The sequence below is a fragment of the Lepeophtheirus salmonis genome, chromosome 9 (genome assembly GCF_016086655.4).
Source record: "Lepeophtheirus salmonis chromosome 9, UVic_Lsal_1.4, whole genome shotgun sequence".
NCBI classification, from domain to species: Eukaryota; Metazoa; Arthropoda; class Copepoda; order Siphonostomatoida; family Caligidae; genus Lepeophtheirus; species Lepeophtheirus salmonis.
Window position 1 is genome coordinate 12765204 of NC_052139.2, and position 21523 is coordinate 12786726.

Here is a 21523-nt window from a genome sequence, read left to right on the forward strand (position 1 = left end):
TGGCCGATTCTGTTCGATCGTCATCTTCAAACCGTGGAGTTGTTCAAAGTAGAGGGAAAAATTGAGCGTTTGGTTGTAGGGGAGCAGTTCATAGTAGCTTATTCCATGTCAATCCAACCAAATACACAGCATCACATTCCTGACAGTCAATTCTAGGCCGCTTCGTTGCCTTTTAACCACAATCTCTGTCACTCGACATTGACGTAAGTGATCCATTTTTCATCGCCAATCACAATTAGTTTCAGAAATTGATCGAGTTGGTTTAAATTCAGCAGTGATTCGCAGATAGAACTTCGGTCCAGGAGATTTTTTTTGCATCAGCTCGTGTGATAACCAAGCATTCAGTTTCTTTTTTGGATCTAACCTTCTGTAAATGGTTCAAAACGGTTTTATGATCGATGTTCAGCTCTTGAGCGATGCTACGACTGCTTATATGACAAACTATCTCGATATTTTCCATGATTTTATTGACATATTCGTCGACAGGAAATGCAAAATTACTTTTTCCCCAGCCTTATATGTATAAATATAAAAAATGAAATATGTTAATAATACAACAACCAGGGCTGTAAATCATAAGCATTTTTAGGGAATGTATTTTTTTTTTGTTGGTAGCATGAACAGTGTTTATCGTGTCTTCAAAACATTCTTGAAGAGAAAACATCTAAAAATTAAGTAATCAGTAGTACGTGGGTTCATGAATGGCGAAGAGTAACACGAGGTTCCAAGTAGAGTTGATAAGTGTGTAAGGGAAAAAAAAGCGAAGGAGAAGGTGACAGACGTATGTCACTACTGAATTAAGACCCCTTTTAATATCAGCTGTCTATTATATGATTTGGGGTGGGGGGAGTAAATGAACTACTACCTTAGTTAAAGAAGAGAGCCTTCGTCATTTAAAAAAGCATTAATACAGGAAAAATATAATATATTTAAATTCATATACATATACAATGAGTCTCCCTTTTTTGAGTTTTTGGGAACAAGAAAATCCGCGTTCTACAGGAATTTTTGTAGAGCACAAGGTACTTTTGCTTTAAATTATTTTGCCTCAGGACATCTTGCATGAAGGATATTTCGCCTCAAAATATGATTAAATAATGATGTAGTTATTTCACAAAATTTCAATACATACATATTATAGAAATCTCATTATGTAATGTTTTCGATTCGATTCGAGCGGAAGAAGTTCTAATTACTACTCCGTTTTTAATTATCAAAGAAATGATGGATTAACGAACAAGTATAATACGAGGTAAGATCATAATTCCATGGCTATTCCAACGGAAATCAAATATTTAATGCATGTTATAGTAATAAATATTATATATTTTGGTTTATAAAATTTAAAAGGAACATCAATTTCAATCAAAAATGAACAATAACGACGTATAAACCTCATTTACTTATATTTCAAGGCAAAATATTCTTGAGGGAAAATAGTTTAAGGTGATATTACCGCCCACCACTTTTTACTATTAAAACCCGTAGAATTGATTTTTAATTAAAATAATATATGCCAGTATGCCACACAAGATACTTGTTAAGTAAATCTATAATTTAATTTTAATTGTGTATTTAATTGATTTGTAATCAGTTCATTTCAATACTGTAAAAATTAAATAGTTTAAATTTAACAAATATTTATTCAGCAAATTTTTTAATTGCATGCTTGTATAATGAAATAAGTAATAACCAAAAGTTTTAAATCCATGTATCAAATCAAATACTTATAGGACACTCTTCCCTATGCAAAATTAAACACTTTTATTATATGAATATATAGACATAGTATTAATAAACTCCTTAACAACTACAAACATTCTTGTTTACCTCGATGTATAGATTTTATAATTTATTACTGTAATATCAAAAAACAAAAACAAAAAAAAACCCAGCGATATTAGGTGAATATACCGCACTACATGGGAAGTCAGAATAATTCCAAACACTATTATGTGGGGACTTCCTGTAATTTTTACTATGGATTTCAAAACAATTTACTTTAAGTCCAAAGATAGGCGAGAATGCTTACTTCAGAGGGAGAATTTAACATCACGACGACCTATTAAAGAGGAACAAAAAAGAAGAAAGAGCACATGCAACAACCGGTTCTCCTTTTCAAATTATTAAAAGTATTTTTTTTCATTAAAAAAATATCAACTTTAATTATAAGGGTAAGTCCTTGTTGGACTTAGAGTAGAATCAAAGATCTAAAGCAGATTATTTCCTGCCTTTATCTTTCTAGATAAATATAGGGTGGGATTTGTGTTTATTTTCTATCAAATTATAGCTGCTGCGTGTTCCTAATCCATAGAGATAAAGAACATAGAATACTTGGACTGAGCAAAAACAATTGATTTTTTTAAAACCTGTAGATAGTTGGCCAAAACAATAGAAAATATCGTTATTTACACATTAATGACTCAATTTCTTGCATGGAGTTATCCTACAATTCTATAAAAACAAAAGAGTTTCATAAATAAATATTGTAGGAACATATAAATATTTGAAGCGCCCTCTATGATGTCAATATATATTTTTATTACTACTACAATTTGACTATTTTGGTCAAATAAGACGGCGTCAACTTCTTATTTGCATAATCATCCTCTGTGTTTTATCTCTAGAGGGAAAATCTAATCAAACGTCATGACAGCTAAGCTCCTTTCCTCCAAAACATTTATTAAATTGTCAGGGTTAACATGTTGTTTTTCGTATTTGTAGCATATTGGCAGGTCATATTATCTACAACTCTAACAATAAATAGATAAATAATCAATCCAATATTTTTCTTCAATAATTACATATGTACGTAGGGGTAAGGAATTTGATTTTTTTTTTGGGAAGGCATTCATATTTGCTCTAAAATTTGTGTCTTGCATAAAAAAAACAACGAAATTCCCTTTTTCAAAAGAAAATAAATTGAAATATTATCCAAATATACAATGTTGCTTGCCCGAAGATATATTTTAATTAATGATGTAAATCCGGTGTGTTTTTTAGCTTAATTTGTAATTGGTAATATTTTTCTTTTTTTTAATGTTCCTTTAATTGGTTAGATGGAGTTGCACTGATTAAGTATATACTATTCATGATAGTATTACAATTACTACATCTAACCTAGGAATCTTTTGGTGAAATCCACATACATTAAGTTTATTTCTTTCTCTAGGAATTACCGGGGCACGAACGTATACATATAAAAAGTTCCCTTTCTTTTTAGGTATTCTCCTAAATTATTATTATCTTCACGTATATGTATACAAAAATAGAAGACAATATAATAATATACATTTTTTTCCTTGAACAAGGCTAATAACTCTATACTCTGCAGTACAAGGAAGGGAAATTCCTCGGTGTTCCTTTTATAACAGGTTCCACTGGACTTCAACAATGCATTGTTACATTGTACCTATTGGAATCATGGAACCTGAAAAAAAACATTGTTGGTTAGGATTTGACTCAACAGCTAGCAATAGTTACATCAACAACAGTGCAGCAAAACTGATTGAAGACAAACCTGGGCAAAAAGTTTTCTACTTCGCTTGCCAACATCATGTATCAGAGGTGATAATTGGAGGAGTATGGTAGGCTATTTTTCGCAAGACTCAGGGTCCGGACAATACAATGTTTGGTAAATTAAAGAAAGTTGGGTCCATGATAAAGACAATCCAAGAATTTTAGTCAACGTTGAAAAAGATTTGGCGATCATGAAAAGAAAAAAATAATTATCAATTAATGCTAAAAACAATTTTCTAGGGAAGACATCTCCAAGGGCAGACATCAAGTAGTAGAACTGTGCCTGATTATTCTCGGTAAGAAATCTAGTCGAGATATTCATTGGACCAAGCCCCTTTGATGGCTAAGAATATATGAATTTGCTATGAAAATATGAATTTGCTATGAAAATATTCATATTTTCAAATGGACTAAATACAAAAACCATCATCAAACTAGAGAGGGGGGGGGGGGCTAAGCCTTTATTTTAAATAAAGCACGGGATAACAGCAAAATCTGCTGCCGATGCTCCTATCGACGATTTTTAATTGAATAAGAAAATGCTTCACTATTATCAAAGTATTGATAATGAACTCGCAACCTCTGTTCTGAAGAAAATGAGAAATCACGGTTATTGTTTGACTCAGAAATTAGTAGTACCATTCACCTTGTTCAGTTCACATGAGAGCTTGACAACGCCTATAAAACAAAAGCTGGAAATCAAGCTATCAAAAACCAAAATCGGGAGTGTTATAGGAAAGGCAAGGTAACTTTTACAGTCATCACTCAAACTACATCTCTCACAGACTTGGTAGGACAGGACCCGAGTCACACTTTTTTCTTTTTCATACTCTCGGATTGAAACGTGACTGGCTTATTGCACCGATTGATACCTGGAAAAATAATAAAAACTATAGAGGAGTATTGGAGTTTGTAAAGTCGGTAAAAGTGTCCATGAGTAAATTTGCAACTAGGATTACCACCGGTCAAGACCAGAGAAACTGTAAAAAAAAGCAAGCTGTGGAATACCACAGAAATAAATATATCAGTTTCAAAAAATTTATTATAAACCATTGAGAATCAATATATTTTTAGTAAGACTAAAGGCTAAAGTGTGAATAACATAATTATAAAAATTGAAGCACAGTTTATTGGCTTTTATTTGATACCCATATCAATGCTCTACGAGAAGGAATTGTAAATGATATATATATTTAGTTTCTATAGACCTTGGAAAATGGGAAAAAGTCAAATATTGAAAGTTTAAAAAAAAATGTTAAATTTGTACTGTGTAGTTATAGGTGTTACCTCTTTAGATATTTATAGAACCGTTGAACTGATTTCTTTAACATTTTCTAAATAGAAAAAAGAACGAGATCCGGCATTTTTTGAAAATAAATGGAAAATAAGAATCAAAAACTTGTATTTAAAAAAAGATATAACGAGATTTAATCGTTTTTTAAGTAGGAATAAAAGGATATAAACTTGGGTTTTGTGATGTTTGTAGAAGTTGCAACCTGTAATACCAAATCGTACAAGTTAAATTTCTACGTTTCATTTTGTAATATGTAATTACAGCGCTAAGTCATTTTGATATCTAGCTAGTAACTAGTATTTATTACTATGAAAATTTTCCTGTATTTCAATTATTGTAAAACCTGGTCTTACCACCACCTATTTTAAGCGTGTCACAGCCCTAAGCGGCCATAACCAATTTTCAAATTTACAATTGTTCCACAATAGGAAAGCCTGTTCAAGAAATCACCTGTACTATGCGGTCGCTCGTTTAGTATCCCTTGCTTGGCCGTTTAATACAGGTTTGGCTTGATTTGGTCATTATTATGCACAAAAAATCAAATTTTTATGAACTACGAGTATGTTAAGAAAAAGAAACTGAAAATTAACGTGAGTGATTTGCGTAAAGAAAAAAGCGATTAGAAAAGGAAAACGGTTGATGCGTTTGCTCTTTCTTCTTTTTTGTTCGTTATTTAACTAGTTGTGTGTATTAACATCTCCCTTTAAAAGAAGAATTCTCGCCTATCTTTAGTGTAAATTGATTTAATTTGAATAATAAAATAAATATATATGAGAATAGAAATACAATTATAATATTTTCCCTGCACGAATGCTTTTTATAATGTAGGAGTAGTTTATATTCATTTTCTTCCTTCAAAATAATAAAACAGGCAGTTGATATAAAAAAGTCTTAATTCAGGTGTACCCTATGTCTCACACCTGCTTTCTTAAAAAGGGTTTCTACCAAAACCCAGATTTAGTCATGCCCAAAAATGGAATTCCTTGAAATAATAAGGTGAGTGTATAAGAAATTTAGAAAAATATATACTAATATTGTTCGAGTGGGATGTCAGTTGTTGATGTATGAGTTCGAATATGAATACGTCATACTACTGCTGACTTTTTATAATAGCTATTAATATTATACTAAAACTAATTATTAATTAAAAATTATTATTCAAATATTAATGTTGATCTGCGTGTAAAGTATAAAGTAATCCATGGTGATTTGGATGGATCTTAATTACAAATCATTCGGATATATGGATCCGCATCCAGGGATCCTTCTCCTTCCTAGAAGTAGTTCATAATTTTGTCATTTGGAGTAGAATAGAAAATACAAATTACATTTAAGAATATAACATAAATGTTGTTTTAACTAGGACTATTAATGAGTTCATATACATTATAGTGTGAAGAAACGAAAATTCAGTGGTTATTGCAAAACTCCCTTGCCTCCAGCACCAATTACTACACGTTAGGGAATTTGCTTAAAAGCCGTTGATTATTATGTTAAACAATTCAATAAAGTAAAGAAATTAATTAATGGTAGGAATGAGATGGAGTAAGTAAACACATCGTATCTAACTTAGTCATAGGCATGAATTACTTTTTATGTTGAGCCTCAATTCTACTCCGAGGACAACAAGGACTTACACAGAACAAATCTTCAGAGTTGCTCTTTGTCTTTCCCGTACTAGGGATCATTTATACTTGTTCTTCTTTTTTCTAGAATAAAGAAAAAATGATGGTAGCTTTGGTAAATAAAAAAAAAATCAGGTTGCAATTACGAAAAGGTTGATAACTTCAAATTTCATATTTTCTTAACCTCTGTTTAAATATTTAAGATTAATATATCTGTGGGCATTTGAATTTATAATGTGCTACATCAAAAATATGCGACCATCCATTAAATATTGAATTTTTGTATTATCCTGACCACAAGCATGGTAAATTATTCACTTCGCTTGTTCGTTTATAAAAGTTACAATCTGTATAAAATTGTATTTAATATATATACAGGTAGATCAACAAAACATGGACTGTTAATTAATGTTTATTTTCTCACTACTATGAAAAGGTTTAGTGATTATTTTTTGATACTATGTTTCTGCTGTCCTTTTTACATAAACAACCTATACTAATCATTAAGTCATTTAATCATAATGGGCGAGTATCAAGCAAAAAGCAGCGTATCTCAGATCTCCTAGATGCTGGAGTTGATATATAATGCCTGATGGTCTCAGGCAAACTATATAATAAAAACCATTTTATACATTATCTAGGCATTATATATGATGATGGGGGTCACATGTCGGTAAAGTGTATAATAAATATAAATGAAAGCCTGTAAATAGAAAAACAAAGCCAAGCATAGGGCATAGGTAATTGTGCTTTGTGCCATTAACTTATTTCTTGTAATCAACAATATATTTTGATTGCATAAGTTCATTGAGTTAGTATGAAGTAAACACATTTGAATTAGAAAAAGGGGGAATTATTTTCAAATATAATGATAATTGCCCTTCAGAAACAAACCTTAAGATAGATTTAAATATATTCGAAAATGCTAGATGTTTACCGCACAAATAGAAGTTTGCATATGACAAACTAGGTAATTCGGGCTTGAATCTGCTTTATATCCTTATAAGTAGAGATAGACCGATGAAGGGTCAACTGAAGTCGGGCCAAAGGTCAAAGTTAGAACTTACCTTCCCCCCCGAAGCTGAAACCACAGGTGACATAATATAAATACAGCCTGCAATAAATGACCAAACAAGATGAGATAAATGACGTTAAGTAAAGATTTTGCTAACAAATGATCCAACATTTTATAATTTTAGACAGAGTATATAATATATATAAATAAATTTCAATATGATGTAAACATTACAGAACTACATATATATATATATGTCCCATACCCAAAATAATAATAAAAAGTTCCATATCAATAGTTCTTATTAACCGTAGTTGAAGAATGGAAATTTCTTAGAAAGAAAAATTTGGTCTTCCGAATTTTCTGGGCTAAGACAAATGCGCCTAACATTTATTACGTGCTTGCAGTAGAAATTAATATCTCAGAGTCAAATGACCCAGAGGGACAACCAGGTACTATTTTAGCACCTTCAAAAACTTCAGGGTAAACTTTGCTATTTTCCTACCAGTACGAAAGGGGACACAAATCCTAGCAGCAACGTAGTGCCTCCCGATATAAGGCCAGGGTTTCATCATCCCTTGTTTCAGAAACTATGGATTACGAAATCTGATTATCTTCATCTTCAGAATCAGGAAATGTATCCCAAAGTTTTCTCTTCTTATTTTTCGGTATTTCTTCTATATCTGTAGCTGCGTACATTGAATCAGCTTTTTGATGGGAAGCTGCAAGGGCCCTATCTTCTATGATGTTTTTAATACGATGACGAAGAAGATCCTTAGCCTTCTCCCGACTGGATAGGAAACCATGAGCTTTGAGCCTGTATTACAATATTGTTTAATTACATGACTTAGAAAACTCTTTCTCTTCAGCTAACTATGCAGTCAGCCTTTTCACCAGCCTCTTATTGTAGGGCTTTGATCTAAAATATCAAAGAGATCTCAAACTAGGCTTCGAACTATAACTGGACTGCAAATGGACTAGGAAACCCTTTTTCTTTCACAGAAATAAAGATACAGGAGAGAAAGAAAGATTGACCATTAAAGCAGTACAATATTTTTCCTCTCAATTTTGGTTGGCATTTGAACATGAAAACAGATCAAATGAGTAACTAGATTATTCCAGTTTTGACTTAGTACCACAGACTTGAATAATAACTGGACATCCAGCTTATATAGTAAAAACTGAAATATGAGCTTCGATATTTTTTATTGATATACAGAGAAACTGAATATTTTATATGATATATATATTTAATAATCGACTTCGCCGCTCCGGAGGAGGTGCTCAAAAAAACTTCGGATTCCAAAGAACCTCGTTTTCCTTGGGCAATTGAAAAGCTTCGTCTATCTCTACTTATAAGGATAACTTTTGATGAAGTCATAATAGTGAAGTAATAAATTTGATGAGTTTTAAAATGATGAGTATTACTGTGATAGTGACTTTCCATCATTAGAAATGACACATCAAGTATAAATAAAGTTTTCTTTTGTTTGGTGTATCAGAAAAATAGGATAATTTAAATTGTATTTGGGGGTACGATTGTATTTAACACAACTCTCCCAGCCCTGTTAATCTGGAACTTAGGCAATGTATTTACTTTCATCATTTATTGCAAAAGAATTTTCTCAAAATTTTTTCCCCGTGATTTCTAGTGCTCGTGGTGTCCGATAAAATGATTGTGGTAAAAAGGTTACGGACAAAAACGTTGGGTTAATAACGTTGCGTGGTAATATCGTTGTGTACATTATCATTGTGAGACAATAACGTTGTGGATAATATCATCGTGAAGCAATATTATTGCTCACAATAATATTGGGAGTAATATCATTGCAAGACAATATTATCGTGTGCAACTTCTTGCAATTTATATTATATTTGGACGATAAAACTATTGTATGATGAAAAACGTCGCAGGGTGGAACTCTTTTAATTTATAATATACCCTGGCCCACCGGTTGTGTAGGTGAGCTACTGGGCCCCGAGGCATGTTGCATTTATCCGCCGCCGCTTCCCTGAGCATCAAGGACCCTTCTAATATCCCAAAATACACCCCGGCCTATAGGCTGTACAGTGGAAGTGCTAGGCATCGAGGCAGTTTAAACTCCATCGCCGCTGCGTTTCTAAACACCAAAGAGCCCTTATAACATGCTATAATATATGCTAGTCCACAGGTTGTGTAGGTGAGCTAGTGGGCCGTGAGGCAAGTTGAATTAATCCACCGCTGTTTCCCTGAGCATCTAAGTACCCTTCTAATATCCCAAAATATACCCTGAGCCACAGTTAGTACAGGTGAAGTGCTGAGCCCCGAGGTATTTTAAACTCCACCTCCGCAATCTTCAATTCAGGGATATATTCTTGCACTCTGCTTCCGGTAGAAACCTTTGTCGACTATATAATGATTTGATATCCAAATAAAGGAAAGCATCATGCGCCTCTAAAACATAACCTATATTTAAAATCGTGGGGAATAGCTAAGAAGATAATAAATGATTTATTTAGGTTATCTGAATTGAGTTAATTAATTATATATGAATTAGGATTTTCAAATAATTCGAAAGAGATATAGATTTAAAATACTATATTCGAATGTCTATCAAAATTTGCCAAAATAAACTTTTTTTTTATTCATCAAATGTAGAATAATTGAATGATTTACATTTTCAGGGTCCTCCACTGGATTATATTTTGGGGGCTTATTTTTTTTGAAAAAAAACTCTACTTTGGGAAATATAGGGGTGCTGTTCAAAATATTTTGGGATGAAGCTCCTCTGTCATTGGGAAAAAATATATATTTAGTGCATACCATAAGACGAATAACGAAAGATAACTGTACTTCTCCATATATGGAGTTACATTTAATCCCATCCTGATAAAATTACTTTTGAGATCCACACAGAAATATTTCCTGAGAATCTCAGAGTTATTATCAATTATTTTGAAGATAATTAAATCGGTAGATATATGGGAAGAACAAGAAGAGGGCCATAATATCGACCAGCTTTATGGAATATCAATAAAAGAACGGAAGAAAGTTTACCTTAAACAAATAACTCCTTAAAGTCTTCGCATATGGCTTTCCAGTCTTCCATGGAGAGCCAGAACCCTTCACTTAGGAAGCTTCTACAAGTCATTATTAAGGTAAATGACTTACAAGAAGTTGTTCAACTAATTATATCAGGATCAGTTCCTTTAACACCCCAAAAAAATATTAAAAGATAAATGATGGACTTAATAATTTAATTTAAAATATAAATAATATGCCTATTCTTGATTTTTTAGGTGGATACGCGTTAAATATAGAAACAAATGTATAATTTGAAAATTGTGGAAGTGGAAGTAAGTAAATGGAAAGATGGAGGACTATACGAATAAAAAGTGTATTATTATTGGTAAGATGAAGGTCAAGATGGGCACGTACAAGATGATAGATTGGTAAAATTATTTTAAGTACAAGTTGTAACTTACACTAATTTGCTCCGATATACAAATATCTAAGTAAAAATAAATCAGACCTGACCTATCAGCTATTACTGATTAATATTATACTTTTAACCATTAAATATTTTTTGTTGTACACATGAAACATAATAACCAAACCCCTAGTTGATATAATATTCGACAAGAATGTGTCAAACTGAAACAGCCATGTTGGTAAGTGTGAGTAGATATTCGTATGATATTGATGTTGCATCACCACACGCGCTAAATAGCTTATTAGTCAATAGTAAAACATATTTTAGAGTTAAAACATTTTTTTATATCTTATTCGGAATAAGTGTGACTATTTATTTTATTCTATAATTCGTAACTTCTATTAAACCAATCAACACAATAGTAAATTAATGAAAATCATGATTTGGCACAATAATTTAGCTATCATCCACGATTAATCAAGATTTTTCAAAAAGTTAGAAAATTATTAAAAAACTCCATCTACGTCTTTCACAGGTTTCCAATCTATATTCTTAATGAGAATAATCTATAAGTTTATAATACATTTTACATTAATAATTGGGAGAATCTATAGTTTAATTTTGTCCTATAAGAATTTCTACTGTCAATGAAACTAGCAGAGAGATGAAAGAGTACCCAAAATATTCATCCAAACTCCCGTGAAACCTTCTCCTAAAAAGAACAAAATAAAAGTAATATGTTTTGGAATCAAGTCGAAAATGGTTCATGAATTAAAGGTTTACTGTCATAACATTAGACAACAAAAATGATCGGAGAATGAACATACTTTTTCAAAGATCCTACTCCAAGGGGACCCATAGATCGAAGTGTTTGAGTACCATCCTACTTTATATGTTTTGTAATTCATCCTTCCAAATAAGCTTAAGGAGTTGTGACGAAATCCAATAAGAACTCAGTGGCTCCTTCCAGACTTCTCTATTTTGATTTTGAACACAGCTCTGGTGTGTGATGAGTGATGACGTCTAATAATGAAGTAATTTATTTGAAAATAATTACTATATTAAAATGCCGCTGAAATGAAGCATGCGGAAATGAATACTTGCTCAAATGAATGTTAATATGATGACCATCGCTGAAATAAGTGTTGCTCAAATGAATGCACGCCATATATGTGGCACTAATCATTATGGCCACGGACCAGTATATATTTATATTAATGTAGTAATATTTACATTAATTTTTTAAATCCAAAGTATTCCAATGTAAGACTCTCAGCTCACTCCTGTGTTTAAAAATTGTTATCATTTATCATTTTTTTTAATGTAGGACTACCAAAGAGTTTACATATTTTTCCATTGTTTGTATTAAAACGTCATGAGCATATCAAACTTATTGGGCTGGGGTATATTATAGTATGTTAGACAGTTTTCTTGCTTCTTAGAAATGCAGCGGTGGTGGAGTTAAATTGGAGCCAGCACTTCCCCTCTACAACCAATCGGCCGGGGTATATTATGGTATATTAGAAGGATACCTTAATGCTCAAGGATGCGGCGGCGGATAAATTTACCTTGGCTCGGAGCTCAGCAGTTCACCTACACAACCGGTGGTCCAGGGTCTATTATAGAGTAACAGGGTTCCATCCTGGGAGATTTCTTCATCATTCAATAGTTTTATTGTCCGAATATAATATAAATTGCAACGAAATTACATACGAAAATATTGGCTTGCAATGAAATTAATCGCAATCATATTGCTTCACGATAATAAATACCCCAATGTTTTTTTCCGTAACGTTTTTACCACTATCATGTTATAGTGACCCAGTGCTTGTATGTCGTAAGACAGTGAAGTGCCAGAGTATGAGCCACTTCAGGCTGACATGCAACAATGATTCTACCATGTATTGTCTCAAATAAGAGCCAACGTTGCTAAAAATAGTGTTTCTCTTTATGAAACGAGATAACAAATTTTAATTGATCAAGTTAAAAAAGCAAAAGCAATCATAAAGAATACACCATAAGTATATTGGCTTCTTAAACATTATGACGTAATTGTAGTCGGAAATAAGACCAAATTAATACATCCCTTCAAAGAAAATTTGAGTAATATTTTATTTTATATCTCAGGATCTGAATTATTTGTCATTCTGGATAAGACCCTTTCGCCTATTGGTCATGGTGGAAGAAAGAAAAGGTGGAAATAACTTGCTCAAAAATACAAGAACATTTTATGTTTTTATGTTGAACTATTTCTTCAACTATGTGAGCCATGCCAGAAAAAAAAGGTACAAAAAGAGGTATTGTGGTAAAGCCAATGGTGTCTTTTGAGTTTAACTCTCACTGTCAAGTCGATCTTATCGATTTACATGCCTATCCTGACCGAGAATACAAATTTATAATGGTGTATCAAGACCATTTCACTAAGTATGCGGTTCTCAAGGCATTGAAATCAAAGAGGATAAAAGAAGTAGACTATCAGCTCATCGACATATTTACGTTGCTTGGTACGCCATCTATTCTACAGCTCGATAATAGCCGTGAATTTGTAAACAGAGTGGTAAATAGTCTAAACGAGTACTGGTTGGCCTTAAAAATCGCTCAAGCTAAACCATACCACTCATAAAATCAGGAGAGTATCGAACGAGCTAATCAGGACATTGAAAATATGTTGTAAACTTGGATGCAAGATAAAAAAACCCGACTGTTATAACGAGAGATTAAGATTCGTTCAGCTTATGAAGAATAGAGCCCTACATTCTGGGATGAAGCGGTCTACATACGAAGTTCTAATAGGCTACAAAGGTAAGAGTTGGCCTTTCGAAGTCATTTCTACCAGATTACATTTTTCAAGATGTAGAGACTGAGGACGAACTCGAAAATATAATAACCCACATTCAAATAACGGGAGAAAAAATGAATAACGGATAAGCCAAAGCAACAATCACCAATAAAATTAATAGATAAGAATCTAAACTATGATGGAGGAAACCAGAAGAATTTTGATTCTTTTTGTGTCGAAAACTTTCTACTTCTGATGGATACTAAAAAACTATTTTTCCTGACATTTGCTGCTTATGTAAAAAAAAAGAAGAAAACAGCAGCTATTTCTCAATCTAAAGAAAGTGGGCAAGGGTTTGCCAAATTGTATGTGCCATACAAAATGCCAAAATAATAGGTGCTGTTGCGTAAAAAAGTAAGTTAAGTGCAATTCAAAATGCCTTCTAGTCTTTCCTGCTGCAATAAGTAAGATTTATTAATCGAAAGATGTATTTGTGAGTACCATCATTTCATTTTCAGTTTTGCTATCATTTTTTTTTCTGATTATAATATCAATTTTTAAGGTTTATTATTTCAAATGCCTAATTCATATTAAGGTTTTCTAATCTCATCTTGTCAACATTTAATACTTTTTCTAAACAGTTACTGGTCATTATATATAATACCTAGGAAAAGTATAGAAAAATTTCCTTTATTATATAGTTTACTTGACAACATCAGGCATTATATACATTACCTAGGTATTCTATATTATGCCTAATTATGCATATTACCGGTGATATATACATATATCAGAAAGAAAGAAAGAAAAATCAATTGTAATGTATTTTGGCTCTCAGACACTACAACAATAGGGTACGAGCAAACTAAAAAATATGCATATATTATCCGCAAGGAGTGTGACTCACTGCCGCTTGAGCTAATATCAGTATTGATTGCTTAAGGGCGCTAGTATCGCTTAAGGTTACGTCAGCTATTGTGTGACGCCATTTTATTCTTTAGCTATTTTGATAATATTTCATTTTTACAAATTGGGATATTCCGGTATATTTGTAAGATAATTATTAATTGTCATTATAATATATAAATATGCCGTCGTCTTTTGTCGTCCCTGTGTGCTCGAGAGGAGGATAATTTCCATTTCCTTCAAATGAAGCTACATGTCTTAAACATCGCAGATTGCTCTGAGACGAGAAGACGATAATGTTTAACTCTGGATGTTATTACCATACTCTGTATTACGTGAAAAACACTTCAAGCCAGAAGATTTCCGAGTACCATGACAAATTCTAGCTTCCGTGGGAGGAAAAACATTCGAAATTTGGAACGAGATCCAGTCCCATCTCTTTTTCCTTGGTATCAAGTAATTAAAAATCCATATGCTGATTTTTTTTGCTTGATCAACATTGAAAATGGGGCAAGTTTATTTATAAACCCATACTTTTTTATAAAATGATAACATAATTAATATCGATGACAACAGCATGATCCCTGATCAATATTTGGATGTGTTAGTGCAGGAGGTACAGACTGACACCATCAACGAGGGTATTTTAACTTCAACACAAGACGAAGATGACCAATCAGAAAATTAAGAAAATCGTATTTCAGTTGGGAAAATTCACTTTCAAAAAAGAAAGATTTATCTTCCAACGTAATCTCCACACACGAAGAGCTGGCAGTGTCTCTGAGGGGACTGATGTCTGAGTCTCCATAGAGTGACCTGTTACATGAGAGGCAAAGTCTTCAACGAAAGACAGCAGAGAGCAATATATACAGTTTAGAAAAAATATTTTAGCTTATCTTGAGACTTAGCTTCAACCTTCTTTTCTTGCAATCTTTTAAATAATTTTGTAACTCTCAAAATTTATTTTTATTAAATCATAGTTAAAACATGTATCCTTTTTAAATTGGAGTAACATGAATAGTTTCATAGCATTGCGACATGAATCATCATAAAATATTTATTTTTCGGCCAAAGGACCCTACTGTTCCTCTACACTCGTTCCCTTATGATGAATGGTTAAAAAGTGCATGACTTAGAGGGATTCCTAGGTAATCTGATAAAGTCTAGGTACCTTCAAAGAATCCACAAGTTTGCTCTCTTCATTTTCAAGACGATTATTTTTTTACAGAAAGTCAAGATAAGCTCTGGAAGGGTAAAACAAAAACCGGTTAAAATCGTTCAATCTCATGTCCTATAATCTAGAAATCTTTCAATGTGCAGATGTCACTATCACATCAAGGTATGTGATAGTGACTTCAGACCTCTTGAATAATTGCATCCATCCTCAATAATACATAAATTCCTCCAGATATTCTACGGAATCATTGTATACTTCTACATATATAAACTATGGAGTTCAATAAAACGACAGAATAATCGAATGAAAGATCCAATGAGGACCAGAGAGAGTTGTCATCCACCATCCACGTAGAAATAACTCATCTCTATTATGTTGATAGCAATTCATTTTATTTGGTAGAGTTTGAGATGTATGGTCTCTTTGTATAATTATATAACCTGAACACTTTAAGCCTCATCCCTAATTAGTGATTTCTTTAATAGTTGTGAACCTCTTTTGGGATTGGAAGCGGAAGGTGATTCTAGTCTTCGCCTCTTTTTTCTCGATAGTTTCGTCTGAAAAGCATTTTTTATTCTGCTATTATATATAAATATCCTGCATCAAATCATCTTATATTTATATTATTAAAATGAAGAGCTATACAAAGAAAAATAGATTGGAAGATACAGTAAAGAGCAAATAAATTTTTCATTCTCTCCCCAAAAACTTTCAATGCGTTATTCATTTATGCTATAACATACCTATAAATAGTTATTGGGAATTTTGAAGTGACTAAGTGCTTTAAAAAAATATAAGTAACTTCTTAACTTTAATAGATTTCTATTGGAGTATCTAAATATCGTTGAAATTCCCAAACTTATTGACTCTTCTAAACAATTAAATTGCTTGCTATTGGAATATCCCTTGCTCGAAGATCTGGAATCTTTAGAAAAATAAATAAATAACTATAAATGTGTACCATATGAGCTAATTAAAAGTTTTTTGATAGAAGACAATATAGTTAAAATGTATCAAAACAATAATAAGATTGTGTGAGTATTAATTAATAAAATAAAAATAATGAGGACATAAATTATATTTATGAGTTCTCTGTTATTTTATTTTTTTATCTTATTGATTCATTTGTTTTTATTTTGGATATGGAAATACTATTTCTTCATTGAAATTAGACAGCAAGGAGTCTTGCAATATTTGTATTTCCAATGATTGTATAACTTTACCATCAGCCCATTCATGTGAATAAACTTACTTTTTGTTTACAATCAATGGGGAGTTATCATCTTCATCAAGAGAATACTTATCTGTCAGATTTAAGTCCAAAAGAGAGTTGCTCTCTTAGTGGTTGAAATTATTACTGCTCAAAAGAGTTGAGGTTTTTTGGAGGAAAATTGTGGGAATAAAAAGGATTTCAATTAAACTATCTTAGAATCAATAAAATTTAGACTAATATAAAATCCTCTTTTATAAATATATATATTTTTTATTCTAAAGAGGTATCGAAACAAATCATCTTCATTTTAAATTACATAGAAAGTTGATTGCTCTCATAAATAAATTATTGTTAATTTCTGAAAAAAAAAATATATCCCTCCCCCCCTGCAACGTGAAAAAAAGTGTGAGTCTTTCATGAGTCTAGTATTCTGTGAGCTGAGATCCAACAGTAAAGGCCATAGATGAAAATAATACTATCCATCCTATGTTCAAAAAGAGGAAACAAGAAATTTAACGTGGTCACACTCACAATTTGAATAATGTTTAGGAGGAGAGCAGCTTAGCTCGCATGACGTTTCATTGAATTAGCTGCGAGCAGCTATTATATGAATGAAATAAACACAAATCCAATTCTGTATCTAGCAATGATATTACTCCGATGTCAATCCTCTACTCTACTCCAATTCCATCAAGGACTTAATCTCATAATTTATCGGCGTTACTCTTGGTCATTTATGAACAAACCTATTCCTGGTAAAGACTATAGGTAAAGTTTCATCAATCTATAATTCAAGAACATAAAAAGGGAGTGGATATGTTATGTGGTAAAATGCCCAAGACACAAAGATGTATAAGGCAAAACTAACGACAGCAAAAGTTTTTGAAACAAAATTACCAGTCACAGGAAATAGTAATATGCAATGCAGGAAACTGCTTCCTAACTAGTTGAATGTTACAGCCATTTCATAATGAAATATGGGGCTTGACTCTGCCAAAAATAAACTTTGAGGAAAGTACTGAATAAACAAACAGTTCCATTATTGTATGTAGAGGTCAGTGAGAATACATGTTACAAAAATCATTTTGTTTAAACTGTCATAAGTTTCACAATTTAAAAAATAATTCAACGCCGGGGCAACATGTCATAGGTAGTTACTTATGACAGATAATTCCAAAGTATTTTTGATGTAGTGCAGTAATTAACAGCCATTTATTGGTGTGTTTTCGAAACTAACTAAAAGTGGGATACTTGATACACCAAGAGGAAGTTCAAAATTTCAATGTCGAAATTCTCTATAATTGTAAGCATTAGGCATCCTGGGTACTTGCACATTTAATAAACAAAGGAAGACATTCAATTTCGTGTAAGAAAAGATTGGATAGATAACATTATATTTTAAAGTTATTGGCATTATAACATGTCTCCTCTATAACAAGTATCCTCACTCTTCCTTAAATATGTTTATCAATACCGTTTTTTAAATTATCAAATTAGTAAGAAATAATTTAATTTAAGAAAGACACTTACAAGATGTTCAAGAGGCTGATTCAAGCCTCAAATCTTTGTGCTCATGTTGGAATCTAGTAATGAGTATTTTTAATTCGAATATGAGTGTAAGGAAACTTCATTCGAGTCTGAGTTAACATTTCTTATTCAGACAAAATCAATTTTAAAACTAAATCATATAAAAAGATAAATATAACAAAACTATAATTTTTCAAAAAAAATTCAATTCCATATTCAATTCTAGGAGTATTAGTGTTGGATCGGTCCTAGTACTGATTCCCTAATAAGTCACCCCCCCCATGCGTTCCATTTTTTTATCATTCCGATTTTTTTTTTACCATTTAACTGTCCCAAGGACCGATTAGTTGACCTAAGGTCCGAGATATATTTATATTTTCTTAACTCTGAGCTTGGATTGAAGAATATAAAAACAAATGAAATAATGGACGATACCCAGAACGTATAATAATTATAGTTGATAATATTGTAGAGAATAACGCGTGCGAGTAGAAGGGGGGGAGAAAGACATATGGTATTATTGTTTAAATACTGATGAGATTATCATCTGCCTGCTGTATTATGATTATTTATATATATTATTTTATTATATGATTTTTGAGGGTATAACGAAAGAATTTATTAGCAAAATGTTTAATAAAAATATACTACGTATAATTGACTTAAGACGGTTTTTATCCGTTACAGTGGATTTGAAAACGTCACATTCTATGAAATTGTAATTCATTATGAACCATATTCTCAGAATAATAACTAATAAAACGACAAAGTAAGAGTATTTCGAAATATTTTTGAAGTTCCAAATTTAAAATAGAAGGCTTAAATTAAATATAATCTACATACTAAAAAATAAACCATCATACATTTAAGTTAAATATACAAAATTAAACAATTAGAATCATATAACTAATAATAACAATAAATTATAAACACAGAATATTGAAATAATAGATTGATCCAAATAATATTTTCTTGTTCTAACATCGGAATTCAGTTCAATATGTCATAACTTTAGGTTGCAAAACACAAGCCAGACGTGGGGTTTAATAAAAATATCATCACCCTTTTTTCCTCATGTGCAAGTTGCATATACAATTGTGCACAGGATAGAAAAATCTCTACCGATAAGATCTTAATTATTAATAATAAAGTAAATGTCAAAATCATAAAATAATGTTAGATTTAAATCCATATCTTCTTCCAATCTTAGTACGAACAGCTTCTAGAATCCCACTTTCATTTATTTCATGTTTATCTAAGAAAAGAAAAGTTAATCCATGCAGTAAAATTTTAAACCTTAATTACTTATCTTAGATATAAAAATTATGTAGTAATATCCGGCGATATTACTCCTTATTAAGAGCATCAAAAAAAGACCCCTGGTGATTTATGCTTGTATAACAACATACTATTATAATGAAGGATACACACAATTACTAATTATAATGCTACACCCAATGTAACTACCTCCGTTGTTGTGACCATTTAAGCCGTTTTTTTTGCCTTTTATGAGTTTTTTGAACATCATTTCTTGGAGCTTATGAACCATAGCTAATCCTTAAGTGACAAAAAAGTAATATTTATAGACTATGTAATATTAGAAAACCTAATGATCATACCAAAGTCTTTAAGTGAAGAAACTAGTCTCAGACAAACTAGTTGCAAACCATCCAAAGCTACTACCCCCGTAGTTGTGACCATTTAAGCCGTTTTTTTTGCCTTTTATGAGTTTTTTGAACATCATTTCTTGGAGCTTATGAACCATAGCTAATCCTTAAGTGACAAAAAAGTAATATTTATAGACTATGTAATATTAGAAAACCTAATGATCATACCAAAGTCTTTAAGTGAAGAAACTAGTCTCAGACAAACTAGTTGCAAACCATCCAAAGCTACTACCCCCGTAGTTGTGACCATTTAAGCCGTTGTTTTTGCCTTTTATGAGTTTTTTGAACATCATTTCTTGGAGCTTATGAACCATAGCTAATCCTTAAGTGACAAAAAGAAAACCTAATATTTATAGACTATGTAATTTTAGATAACCTAATGATCATACCAAAGTCTTTAAGTGAAGAAACTAGTCTCAGACAAACTAGTTGCAAACCATCCAAAGCTACTACCCCCGTAGTTGTGACCATTTAAGCCGTTTTTTTGCCTTTTATGAGTTTTTTGAACATCATTTCTTGGAGCTTATGAACCATAGCTAATCCTTAAGTGACAAAAAAGTAATATTTATAGACTATGTAATATTAGAAAACCTAATGATCATACCAAAGTCTTTAAGTGAAGAAACTAGTCTCAGACAAACTAGTTGCAAACCATCCAAAGCTACTACCCCCGTAGTTGTGACCATTTAAGCCGTTGTTTTTGCTTTTTATGAGTTTTTTGAACATCATTTCTTGGAGCTTATGAACCATAGCTAATCCTTAAGTGACAAAAAAGTAATATTTATAGACTATGTAATATTAGAAAACCTAATGATCATACCAAAGTCTTTAAGTGAAGAAACTAGTCTCAGACAAACTAGTTGCAAGTTATGACATGCAATAAACATCTTTGTAAGATCAATGTTAAAGTCTGACTTAATGTATTCATCATTAACTTGATTTTTTAGATGAATATCCATGCTCTTGATATGAGATGAGGATAATGAGTGGCGTTTAATTCTAGACGGGGGACTAAAAGCACATTTATATCGACAAATCCGACAAGCCATCTGTTTCTCGGCCGATAAGTATTTCCAAATTCCTGGGCCTCCATTTTCAGAAATCCAGACAGAAGTGCGACGTTATTTTAGGCATTTTATTCAGTTCTCTATCGACTATTATATATTAATATTGAATAACAATGGCGGGAAGGATAACGTTTTTGATAGAAGAATATATTAGTTATATAACTTATATTATTCAATCAAGGATACCATGCGTATTTTTTCTTTCCTCATCGCACGCTTTTGTATTCTTACCAAAATTATCACCCTTAATAATAATTGAGTATTATAAGTAGAAATGTTTTTTTTTGTAAGAGTGCAAGGAGAAGGCAGGAGGGAGACATA

The 21523-nt window shown here is 31.8% G+C and overlaps 2 long non-coding RNA genes across 2 annotated transcripts; both read right to left on the reverse strand.

Moving 5' to 3' along the window:
• Window positions 1-11225: 11225 nt before the first annotated feature.
• LOC121124511 (uncharacterized) lies at window positions 11226-11964 on the reverse strand. Its single transcript, XR_005866321.2, has 2 exons — window positions 11694-11964; window positions 11226-11578 (listed from the first exon to the last, which is right to left on the reverse strand). It is a non-coding gene; the product is annotated as an uncharacterized lncRNA (long non-coding RNA).
• Window positions 11965-19238: 7274 nt separating this feature from the next.
• Window positions 19239-20999, reverse strand: LOC139906360 (uncharacterized). Its single transcript, XR_011781841.1, has 7 exons — window positions 20956-20999; window positions 20740-20893; window positions 20525-20677; window positions 20304-20457; window positions 20088-20241; window positions 19936-20025; window positions 19239-19876 (listed from the first exon to the last, which is right to left on the reverse strand). It is a non-coding gene; the product is annotated as an uncharacterized lncRNA (long non-coding RNA).
• Window positions 21000-21523: the final 524 nt, after the last annotated feature.